An 8235-nucleotide genomic window follows, 5' to 3' on the forward strand; every position below is an offset into this window, starting at 1 on the left:
TGCAAAACAAAAGAACTGCTAGAAGGCAACTGCAGCCTAACATTTCCAATTCCCATAATATCAAGAGACCTGTCATCACCAAGATGCACAGAACCAGAGATGGTACGATAGGTGTGAAACCAATCTCTATAGGGTGTCACATGAAATGATGCACCCGAATCCAAAAGCAAACACTGTGCATACATAGAATGTGTCTCATAAGCCTTTAAGGCATCACATGAAGAAGCTGCAAGTATGTAATCCTCATTTGAATCAATGGTCTGCATGACATTAACCTCTTCTATCTTCACACTCGACTTTGTAGGTACAATACTGCGCTCAGAAGACTTGTCCTGCACTTTCTCTTTTCCCTTTTCCTTGAGCTTATCATCGTGCATCTTATGGAACAGTGGCCTAATATGTCATGCTTTTCCACAATAATGACAAGTGAGATCAAACTTTCGTCCACGGGACTTACTACGGTCACGTGACTTTGACCTGGACTTCTGAGAGTCCTTGTCCTTATGATTATCATCATACCTGCCATGTCTGCCACCTCTAATGGTCAATGCATGTGAAGAGCCAGAAGCATCATTGTTTCTCCTGTTGATTTCCTTAGTCAATAAAGCACTCTCAACATCTTTGATTTTTAGCCCATCAAGCTTGTTCATGCATATGGCAGTATGGAAGACATCCCATGATTCAGGCAAGGTGCCAAGCAGAAACAATAGGTGCAAGTTGTCTTTGAACTCAATACCCTATGACAATAGATTCTTAGTGATAGTATGAAACTGACTAAAATGAGATGATAGGGATGTCCCCTCCTTCATGCGAAGGTCCATTAACTACTTCAGCTAATACATATGTGATGCAGGAATCTGCTGCACATAAAGCTCCTGAATCTTCTCCCATAAGTGCCATGCACTCTGATTCTCATCTTCAACAACATTATGATGGATCTCTTCTGAGAGTGACAAGATAATGGTGGACCATCACACCTAAATATAAAGAATTGATATTTAATATCTATCTTAGAATCAAATTTCCTACGTTAGGATCAAACTAAGGGTTCTACTTTTAGGGATTCTTTATCTTACATCAAGTATTCTATCAAGTTAACACTCAAGGACTTAGCTTGGCATTACATCTTGTTGATCATCAAAAATATACTTGGGGTCGAGTACATAGGCTTTCAACGAGCTAACAGGGAATACATTGTGGATTTTTAAGTGCTTGAGGAGTTGAAGCTTGTATGCATTAGGCCTTGGGAACTTGAGAATCTTATAGGGTCCACAATATCTTGGATTCAACCTTTTGAATTTCCCCAATGGTAGAGATCTCTTCTTTGGGTAGACACTAATAAAAACTATGCCTCCTTCCTTGAAGATCTACTCTTTCTTGTCTAAATTAGTATAAGATTTTTGTCAATTCTTGGTTGCTTGAATATCTTATGTGATGGCCTTAACTTTTTCATCCATTTTCTCCAACATCTTCTTAGAGGCTTCAAATTTTAGGGCAAGATTTGAAAAGTTGAGTGATGTAAGACAACTTTGCCTATACAATGCTTGAAAAGGGTTCATTTGGATGCTTTCATACTAGAAGCATTGCAAGCAAATTCTAATAAAGGTAGATATTGCATCCATTGATTAGGTTATCTACAAAAGTATGCTCAAAGTATATCCTCAATGATTCGATCGACTCACTCTATCTAGGTATTAGTTTGGGGGTAGTAAGCTCTATTGAAATAAAGCTAGGTTCCAATGGATTTAAATAACAAGGAACCATTGCTAATGATTCTCTTTGGTAAGTCATGGAGTCTAAAATCTCCTTTACAAAGAGCCTTACAATATCAAAAGCCTTATAGTTTGTGTTGTGACTAGAATGAGATGAGCAACTTTTGTCAACATATCCACAATCACCGTGATAGGGTTGCATCCTCCTTGAAATGAGGGTTACCCTACAAAAATTCCATATTGATGAACTCCCATTTCATCTAGGGTATGACACTCAGCTTTATCCACGCCCATTGGAAACTTAGGTATTTAGTGACATAGTTGAGTACATCAACCCTTAGCTTTTTGTTATGATAGCTCTTTCTTATAACATTGAGGGTCTTAGGGTAGCTGGGGTGTCCTAAGAATGGACCTCCCAAAGTATCTTCTTCTTGAGTTCTTGACTTGAAGGATTATATAGCCTTGTCTTGAAGTAGACAAGACCTTCTGTGGTGGAGAAATCTTGATACTCAAGATTTGACTTAGGGTCCCACTTCTTGGCTTGGATTTTTCTTAGTAACTATTGGTATTTTGGATCTTTGGATATCCTTTGCCATGTGGATGATATGATTACTTGGCATTGATACCCCCTTGAAGGCTCTATTGAGATGAGAGCAATGAGGAATGCTTTGTGGCATAATGCAATTGCAATAATTTCTCTTTGCCTATCCTATATATTAGATCTTGAAATCATACTCTAGTAATACTTCCATCCACCACTGTTATCTCGTGTTTATATCCAATTGGGTAAAGATCCACTTGATACTTGTGGTTGGTTGACTAAGATGACCTTCCCAAGCAAGTAGTATCTCCATAACTTGAGCACATGAATCACTACCAATAGCTCTAAATCATGTATATCATAGTTTCTCCCAGGTGTTTTCAACTTCTTTGAAGAGTAGGTAATGAGATGATCCTCCTACATGAGTACATGGTCCAATTGGTAGAGAGCTAGCATCCATTATGACCTTAAACTCTTGGGTCAAGTCTAGGAGCCTTAAGATAGGAGTTGTCACCAAAGTTTTCTTGAGTTTCTCAAAGCTAAATTTCTCAATTGGGGTCCACACATTATAAGTTTGCTTCTTGAGCAAATTAGTGATAGGTATAACAATCAAGGCATAGTCCTTGATAAAAGATATACATCATCTAGTTAAATCATGATCCTTGACTAATTTTGGAGGTGGTTATTCCCACACATATTTCACTTGGTTAGATCTAGTGCAATTCCTTTCTCAGATACTATAAATCCATTGTATTCTATGTGCTTCTTAAAGAACATCCACTTTCTCCTTTTAGCATAGAGCTTGTGTAATCTTAATATTTCTAGCACAATTCTGAGTTTTTCTTCATGATCTCCTTCTTCCTTGGAATAAGTTAGGATATCATCAAAGAAGATGATGACAAAACTCATCATTGCACCATCTTGTTGAAAGTAGTTGGGGCATTTGTCAAATCAAAGGACATTATAATAAACGCATGATGCATGTACCTTGTATTGAAGGCAATTTTTAAGATATCTTCTTCTTTGATCCTAATTTGTGACCTTAGATCAATCTTTGAGAAGAAATTTGTCCCTTGAAGCATGTCAAGAAGCTCATCAATCCTAGGAATTGGGTATGTATTTTTTAATGCCACCTAGTTTAGCCCATAATAATGTATGCAAAGATGGAGAATACCGTCCTTTGTTTGGAGTAAGACTTTCACTCCCCATGGTGGGTTACTTGGTTGGGACCCAATAGCTATTTGAGTTGTTCTTTCAACTCAATAGCTTCTAGAATCAACATTTCTTTAAGGCTTTTTGCCACTAGTTATGGCTCCTCGTACAAGTTTGATTTTGTGGTTAACTTCCTTCTCATGAGGAAGTTCGATCAATTCTGCAAGGAAGACATGATTATATTTGTTCATCCAAGAAGGTTCTTCTTCAAATTCCTTATTTAGATCAATCCTATTGAGTTTAATTAAGTAGATAGGCAGTCCTTTTCATGGGCCTTGAGCAATGTGTAGTCAGTTATTTTTCTTTAGGTTTCGGAACGAGACTTGCCTTTCCTTTAATGGATGTGGGCAGCATTGAGGATTAACCAATCCATCCTTAGAAGGCACTCTAAGCATCCAAATTCATGACATGAATCCTCATGTTGGTAGGCTTCTTACCTACATCAATTCTACCATTCTAGATTGTTGTGAAAAAATGACTTCTTTTCCATTCGCTAGCTCTACTAAAAGATTGGATGCACATGTAGTTTGTATCCCTACATTCTTTGCACACCTTGGTGAAATGAAACAATGAGTGCTTCCATAGTCTATTAGAAAATTTACAAGTTTACCTTGATAGCTTGCAAGAGTTCTAAAAACTAGTGATTTGGTTCTCACTTGCGTTGAGGGCAACATGGACTATTCCTCTTTCCATCTTAGTCTCCATCATTGGATATTCTTATTCTTATTCTTCTTGTTCCTTGAAAGTGAGTGAAATAACCTTTCCTTTTCCTTTGGTCTTAGTTCCTCTATTCTACCTACAGAACTACCCTTAGCAAAAGATTTATCAGGCACCACCTTTTGTAATGCCCTAGCTCATTGCAATGGTATTACCTTTGAGTACCATTGTTTCTAATTGCGTGGACAATGTTTCTTATTGCATTGGCCTTAGCATTCTTCCTTAGGCTAGCCTATTATTATTCATGGGCTCTTTTAATGAAGGCATTTGATCATTTTTTGGAAAATATTGCCCCCAATACCTTCTATCCTTTGGTCTAGATCCAAACCAATGCATCTTGAAGATCCAAAGCTCACATTGCTTCAAGTTGGCTATCCAATAATGGATGATTCAATCCATGACAAAACTTGGCCACCTCTATTCAATAATGTTTATATGTGATACATACTTCTAAAGTGTTATGAATAGATAATAATAAGGTTCCAAGGTTAATCCCATCTAGCGTAAGGTGGAGAACTCATTCATTTTTATACTATGGTAAGCTGGTGGAAGGTATCTTCCTTTCCCAACTTCTTTTAACTATTTCCATGTGGCAACCAACTCCAAGGTCCCATGGTCTCTACACCATTGCTTCCACTATAGTCAAGCTTCCCTTGTTAACTTGAGCTTGGTTATCATGGTCTAATTTCTGATATTAGTTCCAATGTCAAGGAAATAATTCTCCATTGTCTTGATCCAAATTTCAATAATTTTCTCCACATCTCTTTCCTTTCCCACCACAATCAGGTGGCTTGATTTGATTAAGGAGTAAATTCTACTCTTGGATCTTGATAGGGTAAGAATTAGGTGTAACACCCTAAATTTCCAATGCACATAGTTAGTTTTTGCATAATTCATCGAAGGCTCTGTTTAGACTTTTATACATTTGCAATATAAGACTCAAGAAATATTGTCAAGAAAATATTTAACTTGCACAAATAGAGACACAAATGGAAGGAATACAAAGACATATTTATTGTTCATAGTTGCAGTAGGCCAAAAAATTGATACATCAAAGTAGGGATTATTATGATTACCATGCTTATCCTTGGAATTTAGATACAACAATGGTTTTATAAACCAAATGCAAAGTCAAGGTGTCATGTTATATAAATTAAAGGAAAATAAGATGATGGTTTAATTTAAATTTTTAGATTTTAAATATTGTTTAATTATCACATGATTGCAACTTGTTGTGCCTAGGCCTATGTGTAACATTGGTTGCTCATGCATGGAAGTTAAATGGCAAGAACTAATGTACTAATGTGATTTGTGCTTGGTGAAGAAGATTATTAGGTGAATATGCTATTTTTCAAAGAGTGCTCATGGTGGGGAAAGTATGTATATTTATTGGGCATTTGAGTAGTGCAAAATTATTGTATTTTAGCTATACGCTCTTTAGCATGATGGTTGTATGCACACAAGCATGCACACAAGCACTATTGGACTATTTGAGGGATAATTTATAAAATATTGTAATAATTATATTATTATTATTTTGATGTATATCTTGAAATAGAATAGGATTAACATTTTTATAAGTTATGTTTAGCAAAGATAGCTTGCTTTTGAGAAAAGAATTGGGAAACATGAACTATGCAAGAAAGAGAAATGCATGTGCCTATTTTGAGATACCTTTTGTATTTTGAGCATCAAAGATAATCAAATAAAAAAAATACATGCATGGGGGGAATGTACTAAAAAGTTTTATCCAATTCATCTCTCCTACATCTTGTCTCTCAACTCTACTCTCTTGTAATTAGTGGTTTTCTTAATTTTCTTCAATTTTGATTTAGGCTAAGTGAAATCTAACAATGTTAGTATCAAAGTATAATGATTGGCCTCTAGGTTGCTATCAAGGTCAACATCAAGATCAAGGCATCCATCCATCATCAAGGTTTTCTCCATTCTCATCATCAAGCATCATTGAAGAGTATGTGCAACAAAGCTTTAACTTTGAGGGTTTTTGTCTTGCACATGGAAGATGTCAATTTCTCTCTTCCCAAGGGGAAATAGGCCTTTCCAAAGGTTTCTTTAACAAGATTTATTTATCTCATAATCACGTTTTCATCAAAACTACCTACAAGTGGTTTTTCATTACAAATGTGGTTTTGTCAAGGAGAGAGAAAGAGACAAATTCAAGAAGAGGGACTTGATGTTGCTGCTTTAAGAGTCCCAAACCACTTTGATCATCTTAAACAACTCCAAAAGGTGACCAAGCCTACTAATGTCATCATCACCAAACTTAGAGGTCCCAATATTTTTTATGGACTACACAATAGTTGATATTTTCAACAGGCTTCGCCACTAATTGATAGCATGGCAACTCATTTGGAAAGCTTAAGCTATTTAAAAGCTTAAGCTTTTAAAGCTTAAAAGCTTTAAGATATTTTCTATACATGTTTTATTTTTAAAATGTGTAAGGGGATATCTATTTCATTACTAATTCCCTTACACAATTCCTCATTCCAAGCTTTCTATCATTTATCTAAGCCTTGATTTGCATGCTGCCATTCAAGGAAGCTCATTGATAACACTAGCTTTAATCCATCATATCATTTATCTAAGCCTTGATTCGCATGTTGCCATTCAACGAAGTTCATTGATAACACTAGCTTTAATCCATCATATCTCTATGATGACTTACAAGTTCTTATTCCTTTTCAACATTACTCTAAAGGTACTTTGAAGATTTTTTAATTATTATTGAAGCTTGTTCATACAAAAAATTATTTTGTGGATTTATTTACAAGTTTATCTCTACAAAAAGATCATTCTTTCTTGACAATAACAGAGCCTTCTAATATTGAAGAAATTAATATTGAATCTTCTCTTTTCGAGATTACCCTTCAGCACGACAAATCCACCTTTTGTATCGCAATTTAACTGAGATTACTCGCATCCTTCAAGAGCGGGAAGCATAACAAAGCCCATTTATCCAAGATGATTATTGCATTACAAGCATTCTTCATGGCATCTTTGATGTACAACAAATACAGAAGGAGAAATGCATCAGTCATAAGTCTTTCCAATTTATAAAATTAGATGGCAAGAAAGATAGAAAGCTTGTCATATCATGGTTAAGCCACTTCAATGATATTTTTGATCAAGAATTATCTTTTAACAATGATAGGATCAAGTGTGCCACAAATTACTTGTTTGACAAAGCATCCCTTTGGAGGAATGTACTCCACCAAAGCACCAATCATCCTGTAGCTTGGGATGTATTTCAAAAGAATTTCAAAGATTCCTTCTTACTTCCTCAATTTTATCTTAACATTGGAAGGAATTGGGCTAATCTTTCATGGCAAGAGGGTGACTATGTAGTCAAGTATACAAATTAAACTTCATTCTCTTAAGCCTTCTTCTAAGGTATCTCACAAGATTTCATTTTTGAGAAAATTGATTAGAAGATTACATTTGGAAACCACTCTATCTTTGCATAAGGTAAAATCTACTTTCCAAGAGGAATAAGATATAATAGAGCTTCCGAAGTTAAAGAATTAGAAATAACTATAGCTCTTATAAAGAAAAACGTGATTTTCTTGTGGCTCCTTTATAGTCTTTTGATATTATACTAGGTGTGCATTTTCATCACCAGCATAACCCTATCATAATAACCTCAATCTTTTGATATCCTTTGATTTTTAAGAAGAGTGTATCAATTTATATGGCAATTTAGAATTAGAACTATTTTTGTTGATTTCACATACCCACTCCCAACATGCCCTTAGGAAGTAAAGCAAAACCTACATGTTTTATGTCACAAAGTTTGAGGATCCTAAATCTCCAGCTCTTACATCATCATAAAAGTACTTCTTGGCCATCTATAAAAATTGTTTTGTAGATGATTATCCACTCAAGCTTTCACCTTCATCAAGACAAGACCTAGACCATAAAATCAAGCTTTTTCTTAGAGTCTCTCCTGTACATGTAGGCATGGACCATCATTTGAGGCATTGTTATCTGCAGCCATTGTGGATTTAGTACATTGTACTACAACATTGCTAGTAT

The sequence above is a fragment of the Lygodium microphyllum genome, chromosome 20, assembly GCF_053477565.2.
Source record: "Lygodium microphyllum isolate KBCC chromosome 20, Lygodium_microphyllum_v1.1.10, whole genome shotgun sequence".
Taxonomy (NCBI): domain Eukaryota; kingdom Viridiplantae; phylum Streptophyta; class Polypodiopsida; order Schizaeales; family Lygodiaceae; genus Lygodium; species Lygodium microphyllum.